This window comes from Rhamphochromis longiceps, linkage group LG23 (assembly GCF_057381845.1).
Source record: "Rhamphochromis longiceps isolate RC_006_pf linkage group LG23, R_longiceps_female_GT1.1, whole genome shotgun sequence".
Lineage (NCBI taxonomy): Eukaryota > Metazoa > Chordata > Actinopteri > Cichliformes > Cichlidae > Rhamphochromis > Rhamphochromis longiceps.
The window spans coordinates 26,255,449-26,280,294 of record NC_140578.1 but is presented as its reverse complement, the minus strand read 5'-3'; positions in this window follow the sequence as shown (position 1 = coordinate 26,280,294).

Below are 24,846 nucleotides of genomic sequence, written 5' to 3'. Positions count from 1 at the left end.
CAAGTGAGGCTGAAACCGTGAACACATTAGAAAAAGAGGATAAAGGTTCATGCGTTACCTGCATATTTTACCATGCAGGAATTCCAGCTTCTCCTTTATGGATGGGGAGCGACATAAATACACAATGAGGTGAAAAATTTGTAATTAATCCACTCTGGGTGACACTGGCAAGGCTTTACCCAGGCCCTGCTCAACCCCCCGTTTGTCTGGCTAACATTAAGGGGCTAATTTTCAAAATCTAGCGTGCAGTCAATTTCCCAGGATGCCTCAAGGGTGGAAAAAGGTAGGGGATGACAGGAGGGGCTAATTTTACCCGCCTTATTTACCCCTATGCATCATCCGGCAGCTCTCGTCTGACACGAGTGACGGTGGGATTGAAATTAGACCGAGTGTGGCTGGCGTTGAGAATTTATGACACCACCCTGGTATTTGTTTGTTCGATATGTATGTGTGTGTGTGTGTGTGTACATCAGAGAAGAAGAAGAAGAAGAAGACGAGAGAAAGAGAGGAGGCGCAGGGAAAACCTGGGGAAATACATCTTTTTAATAACAGTCAGCGAGGTTAATGCAGCTTACCTTAGAGTGCCGACAGCAGCATGAGGAGGCGGCGGGTGGGGGAGGTATTTGACAGACGACGCACCAAAAGACTTTTAAAGCTGAGTTTACCTACACAGGAGTCTGATCGCTATTTGTTGTACAGAAGAAGAAGAAAATAAGGTGATGAAGGGGACGAAACAAAAAGGGGGGTGAAAAAAAAAATCAAACCCTTAATACTATTGTGTGCCTATAACCATCTGTCACAGCTAGCCTGGAGATGAGACTGAGATTAGGAGGAATAAACGTCGGGGCCGTAGAGCATCGGTAAAGCCTTCAGGGCATCAACAAGAAAAACACAAGAAGTAAGGAGGAGGAGGAGGTGGTGGTGGTGGAGGGGACGTAGGAAGAGAAACGAGCCAAAAAATAAAACTCATGGGGGACATTCTAATTCTGAGGCAGTCATGGATTACAGATTGTAACCTGCGCTGACAACAGGGGGAAAAATGACGGGCAATATCGCGGCGACACTTGGAGGGGTCTCAATGATGATGGTGGTGATGTCGGCGGTGGCGGCGGCAATGGGGGTGATGATGATGATGATAGTAGTAGCGGTGATGATGGCGGTAATGACGGCACTCGCATGGTTTCATCTTGCGTTGCTTCAAACAGAAATGAAAAGGCAGTGGTACTGAAGAATGAAGGAAGGAAGGAGGGAGAGGTAGGGAGTAGTGGGTGTGGGGGGTTGAAAGGAAATAGTGTCTTCTTTTACTCCTCACCCCCTCCCTGCCCCCTTCCCCCGAATGCCGAGGGCTTAAGGAAAGGCATTTGGTGGCTCCTGAGGCATCCACGGATCTCCCCTCCTTAAATTTACCGTGAAGGTTCTTAGACTCTCTATTCAGGCAGGATATTTTCGTTTATTGCTTTAGAAGACAAACCTCACAAAAGTACAGTGTCATTGCTTCTGGAGAGTAGTGCCCTGGAAGAATACTGTGCCGCAGAAAAGGCCCCTTTTTTCTCCATCTTCTCCCATGAATTATGTACGATATGACACGGAAAGCATTGCAGGTTTCTTAAGGTGCTTTGTGTTCTTAGAATCTAGGGTAAGAGCCCGACACCAAAGAGCAAAATTTAATGCAATTTATTAAAAATGCTATTAAAAGTAATTAATTTGCACCTTAACGCCATCGGCTAGTTGGTTTAGGTATAGAGGCAGAACACAGAAGTGCACCTCTGGGATAGTCCCCATCAAAAACCTGCCAACAGCCGTTAACAGCATGTGTGACTTACAAATAAAAGTTATGGGCACTCTAATGTATGAAAACAGATTCTTCATGTGGATACATAGAAATCGTAGAGGAAAGACACAAGTTTTGGCACCAGGGAGCTTTCTGAATTTTGTTTGTAGAATTTAGAATAAATATATGCTTTAACTGAGGCAGCAAAAACTGCAATCAAGTTTCACAAAACCGTGGAGGAATTTTGTCCCACTCTTCTTTTCAGAATTGTTTTAATACAAAAACATTGGAGGGTTTTCCAGCATGAACGCCCATTTAAGGTCACGCCAAAGCTTCTCAATCTGATTAAAGTCGTGACTTTGATGTCTTGTGGATCACTGTCATGAACTCTGGTCCGACATCCTCCTTCAGGATTGCAGAATTCATGGTTCCATCAGTTACAGCAAGTCATCCTGAAGCAGCAAGGCACCCCCAGCCCATCACACCATGTTTGACTAGTTCTTTTTATGAAATGCTGTTAGCTTTATTTCAGATGTAACGGGACTCAAACCTTCCAAAAAATTATTGTTACAAACTCTTTAAAGGCTTTCAATTTTACAGTTTATTACAGTAAAATCTAGAGTCTATCACTGATTCGATGCATTTCCAGCTACTTTTTTTTTCATTGGAAGTTTCTGAATTTATCAGTGAGAGAGTAACAGTCAGCATAAGCCGTAAGAATAGCATCAATATAAGGACTCCTGGATAGAGATTGTTTGAACTATCGGAATGGATGTGAGGGATTGTGCAAAGACGTGGAAAAACTGTTTGCCATTGAAAAAACAAGCTGACCAGAACAACGAGGGGGAAAAACATTGCACTGCATGCAAAACACAGGCTATTAAAACACAATGCACCAGCAGAAGCATAAATTTCACCAACAACAACAGCCAGTTGCATAGGTAGCGTCGTACGCTCTACAAAGTTTCAGACAGAATTGTTGTTGTTTTTTTAAAGTTAATAAGAATGGCAGTTACAAAGGACTGTTTACCTGCATGCCATCAAAGTCTCAAATGTGACTGGTCAGCAGAAGTAGAACGATAAGTGGACTATAAAAGCTTCCAGTACCAAACTTTTGCCCTTTGCCTACAGATTTAGTGCACTCATAACACTGTAATGTCAGATTCAGCATGGCGAGAGTACAAATTTGTTTGCAGGGGCATTGACACACACACACACAAGATGTTGCTTATTCCCTGCCAGCAAAACAGCCGAAAGACGAGTTCAGCCATCGAAAGACCTTCAAGCCCCTACCCATGGTAGGAGATTTTAAGAAGAGCTGTCCAGTGAGTCTGCATGAAGTGAGTGACTCATTCTTTGTGTTTCCATCGGAGATGCAAGATTTTTAGCAGGAAGAGGTTTGAAGGTCAGCGCTAACATCACACAAAAGACAAACCGGTGTGACTCATGTTTGACGAGTAGATGTAGAGACGCTGAGATATACCAAACAACAAAGTTTCTTTTTTTATTGGGGGGGAGACTTTTAAAACACCTTTTAACTCTACTTTGACTGCTTGCATGAAAAGAAAAGGGCTTGACAGCTAGAAGAGGCCAAGGCATCTACTTTCTTCACCAAAGGATGATGCGTCCAGTCCCGTGGCTATGGCTGAGTCAGACCTTTCCACCTCCCCCATCCCGCAGGCCGGAGAAACATTCACGAGGAGCAAGCAGGAACATCCTCACATCAGACTTTGAACAAACAGGCCTGGCTTTACTGAAGTTTTGCTATTACAGCACGGAGCGTTAGGACAGACCGGTCTCGTCTCGTTCAACCCGTGATTCCCTCTGTTTTGGGGTTGTTTTCTCCAGTTGTCTCTAAAAGAACTGACAACTCGTATTTTGAGGCATTTCTGTTACACGTGTGTACGCCACTGGTGTGCCCTATCTGCAAGTGCATGCCCGTGAACGTGTGTACGTGCATGTGTGTGTGTTCAGCTGCCCTTCCCACTGCCCTTGTCATACTGGTCCCAGTGCTGCGGGGCTCTTTGCTGGTTGGACAGCTCAGGTCAAGGTCTCCCCTCCCCTGATGTGACCGACGGGCTGTCACGTCAACACGCCGACCGCTGGCCGAGTCTGCGGGCTCCTCCTCGCGTGCACGCGCTTGAGTAAGCAGTCAGTTGCGTGTGCACACCATCTGATATGCACACACAAATGAACTGACAGCACAGTGTATCTGTGCAGGCGCACACACATATATTCACACACACTGAGGCCTCCACCCTGGTGTAGATTGACAGTAAGGTTTATTGCTGCTAATACTCCCAGCTGCAAAGGCAGAGCTGCAGCATCCTAATGGGAAATGGACTCATTTCCTAACACGATGAGAGCAAGGGTGCGGCAAACGCCCATATTTGGTCAACGGGGGCGTTTAATCCGACTGATTTCCTCTCTATTGGTCCAAAGGTGGAGCGTCCAGTGTCTGCTTTATGAAAGTTTTGTCACCATTTCTGTCTAACAGCTTGTTCTTCTTTGCTGCGTGCAAAGTGAGATGAGTTGTCCTTGGACTATATAGAAGTGGACAAAAGAGTAAGAGAGCGCCACCTAGGGAGGAGACATTAAAGGAAAACACATGATCACACATCCACCCTCATCTTGTGTGTGAGATGTTGCACACAGAGCCTTTTTTTAAAAATAATAAAGCTGCCATTGTATATGCAACATTTTATTCATAGTCTACATTTCATGTTGTATTTGTGTTTTTGTAATATATTCAAAGAAAAAAAAACACAAATTTAGAGACCACAGAAAGGATTCTGATCTGATTCTGAGTGGGAAGTCTGATGAAGACAAACTGGAGAGCTGAAGGTCAAAAAGTTGAAGCCAAAAACAGAATTATTTACATTTTGTTTCTTTATTTTGTCTTTTAGCGACAACAAATTTCCCCAAAACTCAAAACTGTCATTCCCAAAACAAAGTAAGTGTCACAGTGTTGACGTTTATACCCTTTTACATCCACTGGGCAGAATAACATTGAATAAAAAAAAACAGAATTATTTTTAATGTTTTTCTCTCTTAGAGGTATAAGTCACTGAAAAATGTATAAAATGTACAAGATATAAACTTTTTGTGTGTGTTTTTAAACTGTTTACTATCAGCAGATGAAGGAATTGGTGTAAAGAAGCAAAACATTTACATTTTTTCATTTAGAGGTAGAGAATCACTCAAAACTCTTCTAAAACCCTTCTACATCCACCAAGTTAAAAAAAAGAAGAAGAAAAAACACAATCAAAGAAGAAAATTATTTACATTCTGCCTTATTTTCTTCTCTTTTAAAGGCAAAAAAGTTAATCAAAATGCAATTTTTAACTAAAATACAGGCCATGCAAGAATGTTGACTATTTAAGCCCTGTTTCCTGCCACTCGGTTGAAAAACCAAAGCCTAAACAACAGAATTATTCACATTTTGGCCCATTTTCTGTGTCTTTAGCCTTTTTACCGACTCACCATGACTCCACTCGGATCGACTAGTTTTCCACTAGAATAGAGTACGACCTTATGTGCGTGGTTGTCGTTTTAGCACCTCAACTGAGCATCCTGTGACGTATTTGGTATGCAGACAGAATGCTACAAAAAAGGTGAAGGTCGAGGAGATGATGTGCCTTCTGCTTGGTCTGTGGCTTTTCATCAGACTCTGAGACCACAGACTTTTTTTTGTAGCCATTTCTCCCGTTGCCGCCAAGCAGGTATTATGACCTAATGGAAAACCCTGAAAACCGTCACAAGTTGATCCGAGTAGATACTAATGGAAAAAGGGCTTTAGAGGACAACAAAATGACCCTAAAATCCAAATTGTCATCCTCAAAATGCAGGACTTGTGAGAATTATGCCTTTTAAAACCATTTATATCCACCAGGACAAAACAATTGAAACCAAACCAAAATTATTTACATTTTTGAGCATAAACTGAAAGTTTCAGGTCAAGAAATGAAAGCTAAAAATCAACATGTTTACATTTTGGCACATATCCTTTCTCACTCAGATAAGTAGCTCAAAATTGAAATTTTAAATCTCCAAAATACAGGAGATGTCAACACTGGTGTATTTTTAACCCCCAAAACATACAAAGTTTAGCATTTAGAGGTAAAGAATCACTCAAACCCCCAGTTTAAAAAAAAAAAAAAAGAAAATTCCACCACCTGTTATAACCACCACCAGTCAAAACTCAATTTTTAACTCTTAAATACAGGCCATGTAAGAATTTTGTCTACTCAAGCCCTGTTTATTGCCACCAGGTCAAAAAAATCCAAGCCAAAAACCAAACCTACTTACATTTTGGACATTTTTTTTCTTTTAGAGGCAAAGTGTAAGCTAAAATTTTCAGAAGATGAGGGTTTATTTCTTTCTTCTATAAATTAATTCCGAAGAAACATCCATGTGAGCTTCTTAGATTTTTCTAAAACTGGCTGTAGGTTTAAATGCGAGGTAGACAAAGCGCTGAATAAGGTCTGAGTGGGCAGTAAGTCTAAAAAGGTGCATTATAAAACATTGCTAATGAACCAGTTAGGTGGTGGCGCTAGGCTAACAAAGCATAGTGTCAAAAACTAGAAGATTTCGCCCTTCAGGTTTGTTACATGAATTGTGACCTCACAGTTCTTTTGCTATAAGATTTTCATTTGGTTATGGCATATAAGTGATTATACCATACAAAGGGGGTAGATTTAAGCCTAAGCCTAGCCTTTAACTGGGCTAACCGATGACCAGTTGGCTCTTAAGAGGTTAAAAGCTGTAATAAAAAAATAAAAATCTCATATTTCCCACTTATTAAACATGTTTTCTGCAGGCAAACTGAAGCTTTCTTACTGCAGTCATGCAAGAGCGGCTGCATGGCTGACACATTCCCGCATCTGAACGAATCTCTTGCTATTTTGGACTTTTTCTTCATTAGTGTTTCATGAGGCTCCGCAGCGTCCTCGCACTAATTAGGTGTCTATATTTCTATATCTCGTTATTGGATTTATTTTATATTGTGCTTAATAGTAAATAGTGTTTGAATTTTAAAACACACCTCATGGGTGCAACATAAAGGGGAATTTTTAATCACGTTTTCTGTAAATGAAAGGACCCGGACTGATTTTTTTTTCCCTTCAATTTTTTTCTAAATGTGTCTTAATGAGTTTGCAGGTTTCTTAACCAGATACACGCTCTGATTATTTATATATATATTTTCCAATGTGCGTATTCACTGTGTGTCGTCTCCTCCCCACTCGGGTCACAGCAGGAGACGGAGTCCAAAAACGAGAGATGGGTGAAGGGAAGCGTTGGGGGCGGTTTGAGGTGGGAGTTGAGGGGGGACAAGGGGGTAGGTGATCATCATCGCCATCATCACAAGGGGTAAAAAGATGGATGCTAGTGGGAGGAAGAGGAGGAGGAGGGTAACGTGGTTGATGATAGTGGCCGCCAGTTGCCTCGGCAACCTTTTTCTTTTCTTTTTTTTCCTTCTTTTCCTCCTTATTTTATTTATTTTGTCATTATTTATTCTCGGGGCCCCGGTGATGAGGCGTGCTAATGTAACGCCACCGCCGCCTGCACCGCCTCTACCTGCGGACGGGGTGAGGGACTCGTCTCTTGCGTCTCAGCCTGGCTTGACAATTAAGACCTGGGCGACTGTAGCCAGGGGTTAATACCGCTCATTAAAAGAACTAGGTCATTAGTGAAGAATCAAGGCTCTTAAGGCGGCAGGGGATGTGGGGTGGAGGTGTTGGGGGGGAGGTTGATGGAGAGGAGCAGGAGGAGGAAGAGGAGGTGGAGGGGTGGAAGCGATGTAGTAAACTCTGCATCTCGGTGAACACGCGGCCCCTTACATTAATTAACCTCCCTTTTTCCTTGTTGGGGAGGTGTGTGTGTGTGTGTGTGTATGTGAAGGTGGGGTAGGGTGGTGGTGGATAGGGGGAGCTTGAGGAAAAAAAATCCCCTGTTATCATATATGCACATGGCTGTACACCAATTAATTGCAGAGAAGGGGGGGAGCTAGTTTACAGTCCTCCCTGTGGTCGCCCTGTGTTCCTGTGTGAGCCCATGTTACATTATTTCAGAAAGATGAAGGGTAGGAGGGGCTGGTGGTGGGGTGGTGGGGGTGTCTAATGTCTGTATGATGAGTAAAAAGGGTATTAAAATTAAGGAGGGGAATCATGGCAGAAATCAGCCTTTGCTTTACCACAGGGGAAAGGAGCAAATAAAAGCCACGGAAATGAAAATAAATAAGCTTTGCTAATACCTCACCTTAAGGAGCGCAGAGCTGTACCCAGCTGAACCGCTGCTGTTTGCCGGTAATTTGTTTGTGGACTTTGTTATTAAGCTCTACACAGGCTGTTTGACCTTCAGTAAGGAGAGCTGGTGGGCAAAGGGGGGGCTTTTTCAAGTAACTGTTCTCTGTGTTAACGCGGTAAAAGACTCCCGTTGCGGCAGTTGACCAACCAGGACGATCAGGTGGTTTTTGTTTGTAACTGAGCTGTGGCAATGATTCACTGAGCTGTAAATGAGGAAAACAGTGCTTCAGCGATTTTCCCTGTTAGTTGATAGTTTGTGATGGGTAAAATCGTGCTGTTACTTAGAGATGTGTTTGCTATTTGTTGAGGCTGAAGCCATTAGCAAAAGAAAAAAGACTGTTTTGTGATTGGTAAACTTTGTCTTGGACAAATACATGCATTAAATAATAAATTTAAATGCAGCTTTGGCTCTTTCTAATTTCTGCCTAAAGCACTATGTATATCCTTACATTTTGAGATTGCTAGATTGCTTTGCAGGCTGAAAAACTCAACATTTGTAAGAATTCCATTGGAAACCCATTTAACCAAGACATCGGGGTGGGGGGCACAAGCCCATGTACCCCTTGTGTCAGGTCCAGAACCCAGATAAATGGGGTTGCGTCATGAAGGGTGTCCGGACCATCAAGAATGAGCGTACTAAGGTTAAGTTTAACCTTAGTACTGGTTTATACTGACACTTACCTCTAAGTTTTTATTAAGTATTCTACTTCGGAATGGCAATACTCCCAATTCATGCTATGCAAAGGGATCAATGACTGGTTTGATTGCACTGAAAATGAGTGACTACAGTAAAAATAGGGCAACAGCCTTGTTGCGACCAGCGATTTTCCCAGAGGTTGAACACGAAATACCACCAACTTCTGGGCAACAACATTTGATGTCAAAGTGATTGCATAGGTGGTAGTCGCAATCTGACGCAGAAGGACTGCAATCACTCTCAAACTCATTGGTGAAAGTTTGCAAATAACTGTCATCGAGTTTATAAATGAAGACAGATTGCCATCATATTGCAATCAATTGGACTTCGATGTGTCTCTTTGCAGTTGGAAGTTGACTTTAGTAGTTGCCACCTGGTTGTGTTCTGCACCTCTGTCCTTTTACAGTTAAATTGCCATCCTGCAGAAATTACGTCACTATTTGTGGAGGAACTTCTGAATATCTGTTTTTTAATCTGTGAGGTTCTGACTGGACTATGAATGTAAGTACTTCATGTGAATTTACATGTATGTAGACTGCAGTTTTCATTGATTTATCAGTTTATTGTCATATTCTTACAAAAATGTAATTGCCAACTGACCACAACAGAGTCTATTAACTACTGCAACCAGGCTGACTCCATTTTAATGTCTTTTTATTGCAACAAAGTCACTTTGAAGATGGGAAGTAACTGCAAGTGACTGCAGACCTCGCCTCAGTCATTGAAGCAACCATTTCAAAGTCCACAAGATCGCAGATTCACTGCACGTGGTCACAGTAATTGTCATCATGCCGTGGTCTCCAAATATTTTTCCCTAGTGTGACTGTAGGATAATATAGTGCTCTCAACAATATTAGCATGGCTAACACATAGAGAGAGATAACCATCCATATTCGCATTTGTAGTGAATTAAAACCATGCATGTCTTTTGACTATGAGAGGAAGCTGGGATACTTGGAGAGAACCCATGCAGACATCCAACATAGGTGGTAATCACCCAAAAGAATGTCTAGCTTACAGCTAGCAGTCTGTCTAAGTGTTCTGCCGAAATCCCAATTAAACTTGAAATGCAAATAACTAATTTCAGTCAGGACCACTTTAGCTATAAGGAGATGGTAATGCATCTGTGGTCATTTATATTTGGATGTATGGCTCTGTTCTGGGACATCCTTCCATGTGCAAGCATGTAAGGTATAAAGCCACGGAGAGCAGTAGCAAGGTCCCAGCACCGAACTGAACAGCCAATGACAATAGAAACGACTTGATTAGACCAGATAGAAGCCCTGAAATGAAGAGGTGGGTTCCAAAGCAGCTTGTAGAGTCAGTAGGCAATGTAAAACCACTTAAAACAGTGTGCACAGTGTGTATCAACATAATTTGGCCCCAAAGCTTGGTGTAGCCTGTGCCCAAACTTCATGACACCCAAAAAATATTAGGCTTTGGTTTTGTTCACTTCCTTCAGTCTCTTTAATTGTGTAACACCATCTGCGAGCTAGTCTTATTTCTTTCTTTGACCTTTTCTTGCAACTGAAGGCATGATTCATGTAAGAATAATTATTAATGAATGACAATAAAGTTTTTCGTTTATTTATTTTTTTAAACAAAAGCTGTTTTGTCATAATACATCATCTACTAACAACAGTTTGGGGCATGAACCATGCAGGATAAACCTGCTGCCAAAGACTCTGTGAGGTTAGCTCTGTGTATTTCCTCCTGTAGGGGGGTAAATGTCAAACATTATCTGGATTTTGGATGAAAAAGACAAGTGCGTAGCCAGTGATCAACCAAAGCCAGGAGACATGCTGAGTAGGAGTCTGTGTGCGCCTTTGAACAAGAGACACAAAGGTCTTCAGATATAACAGCCTCACTAATGTTCTCTACAGGCTTTTCACTTTGAAGTTTAATTTGGGCAGGAGTAGGTGTTGTGATATTTCAAAAGGTGGACATCTCAATTTTGTACAAAACTCTAATATCAAGCGACTTTGAAAGGTAACCCGTCTTTCATTTCCTACAATAAAGTGTTAGGAGTGTGAAAAAGAGAAATTCAAGAGGGGGGTAAATTAGACTTAATATCAGGCCCATGTGACAGTGTTTTTATCTGCTAATTTCTCAAGCGTCATAATGAGACGGTACCGAGTGATGGAGCGATTTGAATTTAAATGATATAATACTTGAGATAGCCCTAATTCACCCATACATATTTAATCTGACATATTATCTCGCTCCTGCAACGACCTGATATGATATGACAGCTCGGCCGCTGCGCCTCCCTCCTCCCTGCCGGCGCAGCGGTGCTGCACTTTGGAGAGAAAGGTGGTGGAGAATTCGCTCCGTGCAATCAAAGCCACTTTAAACGCCAAGTGAGTTTCTGTCGTCTTGGTGGTGAAAACACAGACATCCACTGGAGAAAATACATGTGATACTGGCTGATACACAAGCACAGTAAAAAAGAGTTAAACGTAGATCAACAATCTTTGGAAATGTGTCATTTTGTGATCAAATTGGATCACAAAATGACACAAAACACTTGTTTTTCCCATAACAGAAATATAAGTATGTGATACTGTGTTCCTAATAAATAATGCACTGCATTGTTTATACTTTGGTTCCTTCTGGTCCAGACTGGAGTTCCTTCTCCTCACAGATCCTCCACAGTGTGAGCATGGTGTTCCTTGTGTGCATGAATTTCATATAGATTGTAAATAAAAAGCCTTGTTTTCAAGCTCACCAGTCTCCTGTATTACCAGAAAAATACTGAGACTGAGGCTGACCTGCAGAAAACATAATCAAAACCTGAATTTAGTCAGACGTTTGTCCATGATGACCACTATCTGACCTTGCCAAAATTCCTGGAAGTACCTCTGGTGAAGATACCCAGAGGTATAACTGTCAGTCTGGACAAGACGTCTTAAACTCATTGGATTCTGGGCACAACCACACGTATGGTGGAAATCATACAGAACTATATGTCAAAAAGTACAATCAAATGTATCTCAGATGGAGATTCTATCACTCGTTTACCATTAACCCGTGTATTAACCATCTATACCTGAACAGAATTCTATTAGAATGTTCCAGATTCCTGAGGTTCTGGAACATTCTAGATTTTGAGATTCTCCATCAGAGGAAATTTAAATCTAATTTGATTCTGGAACAAGGATATTATAGGCCTATATGTATTTTGACTCTGAGTGTATTTGAGAAATCCCAAAATAAATTCTAACTTTCTAACTAAATTCTTTTTTAAGGCATTAAAGGTGTTTGCAGTACAATCATTCCACAAAACAACAAAAACAGCAAAATTAAAAACCTAAAATGACCATGACATACACATGATCAGTGGATGTAAACATTGACAAAGATTGTACTGCAACCAAAACACGCGTGTTCTAATTTGAGCCTTTAAATCTTATGAAGAGGTCAATTAGGATATTATTGTTTGCGCTGCTCAGGTTCCCAGGTTTGCTGTGTAACCCCCAAAAATGTGGAAGAACTGCAGAACCTTTACTGCCGCACTCATCCAGCAAGCACAAAAGGCTGCCATCTTGAAACACAGTATGGAGTTTTCTTTGTACATTAGTGAATGGGACATTTCCTCGCTTCATTTTCATTCAAGTGTTTCACCAGAGAAGTGGAGCCAAAGTGGCTCCCAAGTGCTGGCAACCCTTAGAGACTATAGTCTCTACCAACACTTTTGGAGCTCACCTTCAAGCATTTTTTGTTTCCTCGAGTTAAACCGGTTTGAAAACAAGCATCTCATTGTGCTGCTTTGATAATCCAATGAAGTGTTAAGCACTGCTGCTGTTAATACACAAAACAAATCACTCAACCTGAGCTGCACTCACCTTGCATGTCATATCCCGCGTAGGCCATAAGCAGCCGACTGTGCTTTCATGCCAGGCCGTAATTGCAGCTATAGGAGGGTTGGAAATAAGAGATTTGCTCAATTAACCAACATAGCACAGCTGAGGACAGCACCTGTGCATATTGGAGCCCCTGTGTTTTTTTGCAGTTAACATGGCCGATTACCCTCTGGAGTGTGCAGCCGCCGAGCTCTGTTACATCCCCTACCTGGTGCAAGGCAGGGAATAGCGCGCGCAACCACATTGTGTTTAATTGCTCTCTGGGCGTTAATATGCACTTGTGTTTTGAGTGTTTAATTTTCGCCTGCCTGGCGTAATGATAAGCAGATCGTCGGCTGCCAGTTTATAACAGTTGGATAAAATCGCCGTGGTTGTGGAAAACCTGCAATTCGCTGGAGCGCGAAAAGGCGTCCTGCTGTTTTTCTATATGAGACACCAGCTGAAATTACCTGTTTACATTCAGCGGTGTGTTAACCAGCCAGCTGGCACCCAGAGTTGAGTTGTGCTTTGGGGAGCTGAGAGAGATATCTTTGTATTTAAAGAGGGGTTTATCGGTTCTATACACCTGTGGTGTAATTCTAAGTGAAGATAATACATTTAGGTTTATACAAGCCAGCTCCAGCCTCTCTGCTGCCAAATGCAGGAAATCTTACCTACAAGTCTTCCATTTACCACCTGGTAATGTGAATGTTTACCACAAAGGCATAGTCATAGGCAGTAAAACAGTAATCAGTGGTAATGTTGGACTGTAACAATAGAAAGCGGGGGTGTAATGGGCTGAAAATGAGACAGAAATCACAACACAAACATCCACGTCCTCATGTCACAATTCTGCCTTTCAGTGTAGCAGTACCGGCTCTCTCCAATTAGGCTCTCATTACCATACTGGCGCTGTAGAAATCCAGTGCATCAATGTAAATATGGGCTAAACCAGGATATTAACTAAGAGTTATGGCAGGAAGGATTGTAGATAACGGCCGGGACACTACTGGTACGTGGGCTCACCTTTGTGGTGACTGTTTAATATCTTAAACTTGACCAGAGCACCAGTGGCTACCATTTCCATCCATGGTATCTGCGTGGAGATGGTTCAGGATCACAGATACCTCACACTAACAGTAAACTGGACTCTATGCCAGGGATGACAAACAGCTGTGCGAATAAGGTCCATTTGGATCTTAAGTGGACCAGACCAACTCCTCTTTCTATCAGTGTAAAGAAGTTTAACTACACACTTAATCCTTGAGATATCTAATTATAAAAGTGCAATTTCAAAAGCACATCTCAGTTTTTCTACATGATAGTGAAATGGTGCTGGAGTAAATGAAAGAAATCTGTCAGTCGGACTCTTTGGGCTTAAATTATAAAAAATTAATGTGTAAAATTAGTAGCTCGTTGCCCAGAAGTAAAAAAGTGGTGGATCTATTTTAAAACTGTGGGTCTGTTTAAAGAAAACACATGCATTTCTATGGTCAGTAGTGAAAAGAAAAAAAAAAACGGGATTTTTCTGTTGCTCAATTGTTTATCTCTTTCTTAATTACTTTAGGGTAATTTGAATGACCATGGGGGAAGTCTTTATCAGTAGGACAAGCTGTAAACGTTATAAAGATTCAGTTAAGTGTAAAGTTCAGATTTTCCAAAGCTGTTCAATGAGCCAAATTGGAGGCTTTACTGGGATGATTTCGGCCCCTGCGATTTCAGTTTAACACCCTGATATCTGCTGTGGATGTGCTTGGGCAGTTGACTCAATGAACTGATATGCAAGGCAGCAGAGGTACTGAGTGTGAAGCTTGACCCGCTGATGGAGGATGTGTTCTACACCAATTCCTGGATTTGGAATACCAAATCCCGATGAATGTCAAAATACATCTAACCGACTACATTTGAAATCTTCTAACTTCAACTGGTCCTGATCTGTGAAAATGTTGAATCCTCTTTAACGTGTCACTAAAAAAGACCACGACCCTAACACTACCTCTAACCCTAAAAGAGTGTCCGGCGACCTGGTGGGTCTCAAGAGGTTTAGCAAGTTTTGTACTTGTTCGTACACCTGCATTTGATGACTGGTGTGCTTTTTTGTAACAATACGGAGAATTGTTACACCTCATTTTGGAAAGAAGGAGTTTGCAATCTTTCCTTGCAGTTTTTGCAAAAAAACAAAAACAAAAACAAACAAACAAAAGAAACAGGCTTTTAATTTTTTAATTTGTTTAATGGTTGATGTCACTATGTGCATTTTAAAAGCCCCAGAACTAACTAAGGTGCAGTGATGAATGGAGGAATGGAAATATACTCAAGACAGGAAAAATGACAGATCATGATCAGAACATGACACACTAAAAAGATCAGACAGATCAGACTAATATCAAATTACTCTAGAGCTTCTTTTGTCTTCTTGCACTTTAAGCCGAGCTGAACGTGCAAAGAGTAGAACTGATGTTGCGTCCTTTGCAGATATGAAGCCCCACTGTTTAGATAGCATCAGATTAAAGGAAACAAGTTCACATCTTAATTAAGGTGCTTTGAGCATGTGAAGATGTCACCTGGACTCACCTAGCTGAGGAGTTCAACAAGGAGGCGACCCCAGGGAGCGACAAGGGCATGCTCAGATTCTTGGAAATGCCTGGATGTCCCAAGTAGCAAGCAAAAAGCTAAAACTTTGAACACTTTTGTCATATAAATATCATCAAAAGCATTAGAAACCTTGTTAGTGACATATGTACCAATAATATATCGGAGGATATCAAATACCATCATCAGACGCTTTAAAGTCCACTTTCTTTTTCAGCTCCTGCCAAACATGGCTTCACTCTGAAGCCAATAATTAGCTTCCGTGTCATTCCACCCCCTATAGGTACTCTACATTACACCGAGATCAGATCAAATGGTGAAGCACGCTAATCTTCCTGTCGGAGGAACAAAATAAACGGTGCACACCGTCGTTGGTGCCGGTGCTCAATGGTGCCCCGACACAAACAAAACAGACAATTTCTGCTGGCAACATCGCCTCAAAAAAGGCGAGAGAAGTTGGTTAGCAGATGTCAGTTGTTGTGTTTATCTCGGCGGTTTTCCTTCACTCATGCATGGATCTTCTATCAAAGAGGGCTTATCCGAATAAAGTGCTTAAAAGCTTTTCAGACGCCTGGTGATCTGAACAATTTCTGGCTTGATCTGCAGACTAAACAAACCATAATGATGCAAGCTTGTGTAAAGATGTACACAGCAGTCACACAACAAATGCCTGCGCTTGATGTTTTTATTAATGTTTTCCCTTCTTCTTTTCACCGGGTGTTTTTTTTTCCCTCTTTCGTTTCCTTCATTGTTTTGGATCTGAGCACAGAGAGAGAATGGGGGAACTTTGTGTTTTTTGCTCCTGCAGAGGTGCACAGTAAAAGGACGGCCTCAAATTCATGCACAGAAAACGGAAAAAGGAACGTGTCAGCCTCCGTCTCCGTCCTGGACTTGCAAATTTCCCTCGGGGATGGCAAAGAGAGAGCTGCGGTATGCAGAGACGTAATCAAAAATATTCAAATAGTCTTCAGTCAGTTGGGAGGGAAGGGGGCGAGGAAAAGACAACAATCCCTCAGAAAAGGTGTATTTTCTAGGACGATTATAATAAGCCGACCGCCACTCCTGCCGCCTCAAAGCAAAAGGAGCGCTGGCATTAAGTTTTTAACACTCTGTATTTTGTAACAAGGTTGGATGTGGGAAGAAAGTTAGCAGACATCCTCTCAAGACCTGCCGGTCTCATTTCGATGCAGGCAAAGGAGCGCCGGGGCTCTCCTCTGAAGTCGCAACTTCTGGCTCACATGATGGGAGGGAGACGTGGCGAGATCTGCTCGCTAAAGCCAATCAAAAGACCTGAATTCTATTTGTTTTGTTTCAAGGGAAGACGACAAAGGGGGCCTCAAGGTCTTCTTCAAGATGGCTCTGAAGCCTGAGAGGAGAAAAAAATAAAAAGTGGGGAGAAAAAAGAGGAGGTGTGGGGTGGGGTTGGGAAGTGGGAGAAGGGGAAAGAGGGAGGACCAAAGCTTTCAAGTGCCCGTCCTTGGTGGGACCTTTGCCGTGATGCCAGGTACACAGCTTTTAGGAGGGGAGGGGTGAGGAGGAAGGGTCTATTTTTTTGTTCATGTTAGTGCGTGGTTGGGAGTTATTAATATTCTCTAAGACAGAATTTTCTCCCCCGGATTGAAATAATGGCTCATACTTAAAAGGGGAAGAACTCATTTCAGGTTTTAATACGGTAAGCCTGTTGGAACCAATTATTGGAGGTGCTTTGCCATTGTCATCTTGCATTTCTCCTTGAGGAGATTAACTGGCAATGCTGAAAAGGCCTCACAGTATCCGGGATTTTGCTCATTGCGAGAATCTGCCTGAAATGAAATATTTTTCTTGATTTCTGCGAGTGTGTGTGTGTGTTGTACGTCTGTGTGCATGTCAAGTTCCAACGTGTTTCACGTATTTTGGCTTCATGTTCTACCTAATTATTGCAATTTGATCCTAAAGCAGGAGTGGCCTAATCCTCTGCTGTACTGCAGAAATCCTGTTTCAGAAACTTTGGTAATAAATTTGGCCTGTTTTAATAGAGACTGGGAAAGTAGCGCTGTGACGGCAGAAGGACGGCCTCCCTGGGAAGCTCCTCTGTTTCCTCGTATGCAAATTCATGCGGAGAGACGGTGACAGCAACTTGCAGAAAGTTGGGAGTAGTTGTGCAAGGAAAAAAGCAGAAATCTCTGGCTTCTCATGTTCTCCTCGCAGTTTTCCTGACTGGCCCCTGAATGCTGGAGGCTTTTGCATATGAGTGTGTGTGTGTGTGTGTGTGTGTGTGTGTGTGTGTGTGTGTGTGTGTGTGTGTGTGTGTGTGTGTGTGTGTGTGTGTGTGTGTGTGTGCGCGCGCAAGAGAGAGTTGCTTTCAAACTCACAAAGGAGCATTATTCAAGCGTTTGCTGTGAGCAGGAAGTCACCTTAAAACAGTGGTCAGAATCTTAGAGCTTAATTCGGAGGTGCCTAGACCATTATATTTGTGTTTGGATGTTTTTGCGGTTTTTATTATGAAAAGAAATGCTCAGACATCGAATTGATGTGCCAGTCTGGCTGTTTTGCTAAACAAAGGCAATCATACCTTAGCTCTAAGAGAACCAGAGCAAAGCTTAACAATATACAACACACACTAAAACAAATTTGGTGCATTTATTTGAACTCAAGGATGACCTTATTAGGTTTTGGTCCCTTATGAAGCCAAAACTAAATAAGTAATAAGAGTAACACACCGTAACCTACATCCTTCCTGACTGATTGATTCCTAACACTGATACATTTGCACACACGTCTATAAGATCAGAAATCTTATAGGATTCCTACATAATGATCACTTCACACAGAGGCAGTGGTCTTTGTATCCATTGTTTTTTTCCATTGAGGCCATTTGAGTATAATAATCTAATTGTCATGTTCAAGAAACCAGTCTGAGATGATCTGAGCTTTGTGACATGGTGTGTTCTCCTGCTGGAAGCAGCCATCAGAAGATAGTACTGTGGTCATAAAGGGATGGACATGTTAGCAACAATACTCAGGTAGGATGTGGTGTTTAAATTATGCACAGTTGGTACTAACGGGTCCAAAGTGTGCCAAGAAAATATCCCCCACACCATTACACCACTAGTAGCCTGAGCTGTTCATAGAAGGTAGGATAAATCTATGATGTCATGTTGATTACACCAAATTCTGGCACCAAAGTCTTCTGTTGTCCAGTTTTGGGGTTCCTTTGTGAACTGAAAGCTCAGTTTCCTTTTCTTAGCTGGCTGCAGCGGTAACTATTGTGGTCTTGTGCTGCTGTTGAGATGCTCTTCTGCATACCTTGGTTTATAACAAGTGGTTATTTGAGCTACTATTGCCTTCCTATTAATTCAAAGCACTCTGGCCATTTTCCTCTGAGGTCTGACTTCAATAAGTAATTTTTTCCCCTATAGAATTTGGTATTTTCTCTTTTTCAGACCATTCTCTGTAAACCCAGAGATGTGGGAAAATCCCACTAAGCAGTTTTTGTAATACTAATACGCCCCATTCAAAGTCACTTAAAACACCTTTGGACTTCACTGGACCATCCTGACCACGTATACATGTCTGAATCACAACCGTGTGATGGGCTGATCAGATATTTTCCCCATAGAGCAGCTAAACAGGTATACTTAATAAAGTGGCTAATGAGTGTATAGCGCAGACTGCTTTAAAAGCATTGTCAGTCAAAATGTGAAAATCTGAGTTAAAAATATTAGGACTTTACTGAGTTTATACTTGTTGTATCAGATCAGTGAGCCTGCTTTGGCTTCATAAGGACTGAGAAAGAACTGACAGATTATAAAACTAGTCTTTTTTCCTCCCCATGAGGCCTATGTGGGAAGATTTTACCTTTTGTTAATTACTAATTGAAGAGCTGTACTGTTCACAGAGTGATAATTATAGAAATGTAGTTTTATGGCTCATAGTGGTGTTTAAGACTATAATAGATGGTCTTATGCCGTCTCTACTTTGGATTAATTCTGAGCTCTTTCTCCATCTCCTTTCGGGGGACCTTAAACTCCACGCTGAGACCCACTCAAAGCCCCTCTGATACAATCTTGTATTTTTATTCTCAGGTTCGGTATCTTCTTTGTCCATCGCTGATAATTCACAAACACAGGCTGGTCTGCTTCGGCTCTGGCAGCTCTCAGCTGATGTGCCGCCTCCTCTCTCAGACTCACTCAGGGAAGGGTATCTGGAGTCTTTCATCACAATGTAATATTACATGTGCTACCTAAACCTCACTGCAGGACATTCTCCTTTGTTATGTTCCCCCTTCCTTCCTTCCTTCCTCCCCCCTCCCTCCCTCTTCCCCACCAGTACCAGGAGTGAGCATCGTTCTCGGATCATTACTCCTCAAAGAAATTTAAGCGCGGGACGCCATTTAATTTTTTTTTTCCCTCCCCAAATGCAGTCAGTCATTAGAAATCCTAGCTGTCATGGCGATGCCATTTTTGGTGCGGAGTGTTTGTTGCCTCATTTCTTTTAATTTTATCTCCATTAGCTTAATTCTTTTTTAATATTTCCATCTAACGAACTTTACAGTCCATTTTGTCTCAGTGTCTTGCTAAGCGAGTTTTATGAAGCAGGCAGTTGGCTTTTTCCATTTGAGAGCGGCTGAGGATGGGGGGGCGGGGGGCAGAGGAGGGAGGGTGCAATCGAGGAGGGCCCGGGTGCTTTTGTCAGCTTATTTTTGGCACCTTAGCTAGCAGTTCTGCTTCTTCGCCTTGATTATACAAGCAAACAACTGCATGGAGTTCATTAACAATAAAGCACAGGCTAATTAAGCCGAGCCCCTCAGACAAACCAGCGCTGTCATCCCGCATGTGTTCGGAGCTGATTGAGCTGTTAAAGATTTACCTTCACTTGTCTTTTACCTCCTTTGCTTCCTCGCGAGGGCCCTCGCTAAATTTGTCTCAGAGGGCGTTTAACCTCACAGAGAGTCAGCTGCTGCCATTTGGGCTGTAAACACTTTACTTCAAGGTACAGTAGCCTTACAAGGCCACAGTGGCTGTTTACTTCCTGCTTTCATTTTGTTGTTTTTAATGTGCTGCAGGTGCCATCAAGTCTCTCAGAGGAACACTGTCTATCTATTGGCCTTTATGTACTATATATATATATCCTCATAACACTGTTTAACAGCACAGTGATCCTGTTACACATACAGGCTGTGACGTGGCTCCATAAATTACATGTGAATCAGTCTCGTGTCTGCCCCGAGGTTGTGAGATACACCATTAGCAAAATGGCCCTCCAACCCTTTGTTAATGCAATTTGCTTAATTGCTCTGTATCAGTATACAGATGAGACGTGTTAGCGTGTCGAGGTCTGCACAGAGGACATATTTATTTTAATAATCTATGGTCGCTGATTCTTTTCTCTTGCTTGATGTTCTCTGATGGCACTCAGCATCTTGGAGGGGAGGCTGCTATAGCGTATAAGGCAAAAACAGAGTTTCTGCAATTCTAAGCAGCTTGAAAGTCAATATTCAGCCATCTTTATTTAAATGTATTTATTTATAAGGGACGTGGTATATTAATTAATATATCAACGTAAATGTGCCAAAAATTAGCCACAAAGCTACTTTTCATCTGTAGTCCCTGGTAGGTCAAACAAAACCAATAAGAAAAATAACACACCATCAAACAATGTATAAGAAAACATAAAACTGTGTTTTATTACAATTAATTAATTATTCTTCAGCACAGTCTGAACTCTCTCATTCCTGTTTTTGTCATTTCTTTAAGTAGTCTTCAGGAATAGTTCTCCAGGGTTCTTGAAGGACATTCAAAGCTCTTCTTTGGAAGTCACTATTACAAAGGTGTAGCAGTAATGTCACAAAAATAAATTGGTTATCTGTGTCTTTTGTCTAGTCTTCCTTCCCTTTACCCCCAATTATTTGCTGCAGATAGTTGCCCCTCCCTGAGACTGGTTTCTTCCTTTTAAAAGGGAGTTTTTCCTTTTCCTTCTGTTGTAGGGGGTTATCTAATTTTGGGGGTTTTCTCTGTATTGTTGTAGGGTCTTTACCTTACAATATAAAGCACCTTGAGATGATTGATATTGTGATTTGGCGTTATATAAATAAAATTGAATTGAATTACAAAAATGAACTGCTGTGATTTTTCTAGACTGTGATAGAAAATGTTGATTATTTTTTATAAATAAGAATTTAATTCAAGCAGAAAGTGAAACTCTTGGGATGCCGCGGGCAGCTTTTTACAGGCATGCTTGTCAATGGCAGGAGAAACTTGACGAAAACCGGAAGGAAGCACATGCAACTGGTTTTTGGCCCAGTATTCTCTTGTTTCAAAGCAACAGTGCTAAACACTGAGCCAACACACTGCAGCACTGAGCTACCTGCAAAAATACATAGTTTGCAAAAGATTGATGTATGGTCTGCATGTATGCATGAATGGGTTGATGAACGGTTCCTGGCTGATCTGTATTTGTAACCCAATTTTTTTCAACACGTTCCAAGCCTCAAGTTTGGAATTATGGTCACCATCTCAGTTTTTTCAAGCTTATGCTAATGTATGAACAAAAGAGGTATGGGTAGGGATGGGTATCGTTTAGGTTTTATCCGATACCAGTACCAAACCGGTACTTTTGAAACGGTGTAGGTGCTTAAATGGTGCTCGAACTGGTGCTTAAAGAATGAAGAACACAAACTTTGTCCAAAAACCTCTCATGTTTAGCTGTTTTTTTTGTAAAAAGATAACAATGTTAGCCTTTTCTGCAGCTATAGGGCATATATGGTATCACTCTTGGCTGGAAGCAGTGCTTAAACAATGGAAAAAACACCAATTTTGTCTAAAAACCTCTCATGTTTAGCTGTTTCCCACTTTTTCTTTGGTCATTTTCGCCTTTTTGGCCAGGGTGAAGGGAGTATCTGCCATCTACGACAGTGTTTGCTAGTTCACCTTACATGCATTAATTTAATAACGTGGTTAGCCTACTCAACGTAAATTACACACAAACAACATTAAGCTACTCACGCAAGAAAGAACGGCTGCTGCTGCCATCATCATCCTCATCACTTCTGCTACACTGGCAGGGCTAGGGGCCAGGATTCTAATCTTTGGGTTTTTGGGGGATGTTGCTAACTCCGGGTCCGATAACAGGCAACCCACCCACAGTAGATGTGCTCGATGTGAGGTCTCGCAGCAAGCTATCAAATACGGCGCATTTCTCGGCTTTTAACAAAATGCTATACGTCAACAGGTGTTTCATCAGATTCGAGGAGTTACCTCCTTTGCACAGCATCACCCTAAAGCACTTGTTGCAGGCTGCTGAGTTTGCATCTTTTGCTGTGAAGTACAGCCAGACTTTTGACCGCTTGCCTTGGGCATTTTTAATCTGTAGCTCTGCTCTAAAAGAACATACGTGCCTGGGCCCGCCTACTACGCTTGCAAAGGTAAAAATGATTGGCTAGAATCCAAAGTGTATGACATCTCAGGGGAAAAAAAGCACCGAAATAAAGCACCGAAATGTGCGCTGCTTTTCGGTCTGGTTACTACCGTTTATGTCAGTTCCGGTGCCATAATGGCACCGGATACTGGTACCCATCCCGAGGTATGGGGCAGGCCACATGAAGAGCTGAGGTCCTGTTGCTTGCTCAAAGGTTCTTGAACAGCCAAGAAAGTTGATCCTGTTCATCTGTATTTTGTGTTTTCAGCTTATGTACAGATTGATGCAAAAAAAATGGAATGATGTTTCATAACAGTTTCCAGTATCTCCCACTGAAAATACAATATTCACATGAAGCGAATCAACTTTCTGGGCTTACCTTACCTTGAAGACTAAGAAAGCATCAAGACCTTCTTGAACAGGACTTATGAACCAAAAGTAGAGGTCAGACAAATCTGCTGCACTCCTTCACCTCCTCCTTTTCTTCTTTGGTGGCAGCTCTTCTTCACCTCAGAGAGCGATAAGCTACCAATTCCCACCGCAGTGTCTCCTCATCAGTATTTAATTACAGAGGAGGTTGAGTACTCTGACTCCATAGATGATAGAATGGATGAAAGTTGGAGGTAGAAGCTTGAAGGAAGTGATCTTACCCCTGTAATACTTGATTGTGGCTTCTGATTAATGCAGGATGCGGCTATTTTTTTTACTAAATAGTAGTAAAATAACATTTTTTTCTGTTATGGTATGTCGATCCAAGCTTTGAGTGCAATGCGGCGTCTCTCCAAACATAAACAAAGTCATGATTTCAGCAGCCTTGTCCATGTTGACCTTGGATTCAGCCATGTGGTCTTGAGGTTGAAAAAGTTGTAGACGTTCGCATTGGAGGAAAATCATGTAAGTGAAAAAAGAAATGTCTTCTTGCTCCCTCCAAACCACACTTCAATTCCAGTCAGATTATTGTCAGGTTAAAAGAACAAATAAAGAATTAAAACGATTGTTTATTTAACTAGAGTTGTGGTTCATGTCCAGTTACATCTACATGTTTAAACTATTTCCACTGCTAAAAATATGTCCATCTCATTCTTTTCTGTTATTTTTACTATGACTGATTTTCCAAACCCTACTGTCTTGCAAATGTAGCCAATAAAAATTAGCTTTTTGGACAATTTTTCTAGAGATGAGTATCTTAACGCTGAAACAAGCCCAGAGTTCACAACATTTATGAGCCTGCTGACAGCCGTATATGGACATTAATGTAGAAATCCGACTGTCCATGTCACTTCTGGAACAGATACATCCCATAAGGCACTGTATTGGAAAAAAGAAATTTCATAGTAGGTTTTTCCTTGTTTGACTCAGGCTAAACTCAACTTGACTGCTTCATTTGTCACAAAGAAACAGGTCTTAAAGACAAAGTGAGATTATATAGATAAACCCTGACAGCCTCATGCACCTTGATGAGGTAGAGCAAGTGAAGATCTGTAGTCCAATCAGTAAAATGGCCCAGAGGCTAATTTCTGTCTCTCAAACTAATGTTTGAAATGTTCTCTGTACAGATCACATCTTTATGTCGCCTGCATTAGATTTCCATGCTGCTGGTATCATTCTTGTGACTTTAGTATCTGTTGAGGACCATGAGAGATGTCTTCAAATCTGACACAAATGTTGACAAATGGTAATAATGAACTCATTGTTGTGGGTGCTCAGGGTACAACGTTTGTTGTAACATTTGTTTTAAGGTCACTCCAAATCTTTTTGGCTCAGAAACTCATGAATTTGCACATCTTCTAAGAAATCTAAGAAATGTCTTCAAAGTGTGCCGGTGCTAGTGAACTGATTAGAATTTGCTGGTCAACATTTCAACATTTCTAGTGACATCACTAGAAATGTTCTGGGCCATAATTCAAGATTTGTATGTCTCACGGCGTAATCTAAGAATAGCTTATGGAAATTTGTCAAAGCACTATTCAAGAATTCACACCACTTGCTAAGTGGTGTTAGAAATGCCTTGAAGATCACCAGGTCAGGATTACAGGGAGGCTGAGGCCTGTCCCAGCTGCTATATGTTGAGAAGAAATGCCTTTAAATCTGATATGAAAGCTTGCTTGGGTTTAGGAATGAACTGATTAGGACAAATGTTTTTGGCCATAACTCGAGAGCATTTTAACTAATAATCACAAAATTTCACAAAAAAATGTCTAAAAGGATCAAGTGATGAAGCAATGATAGTTTACAAAGGTCAAC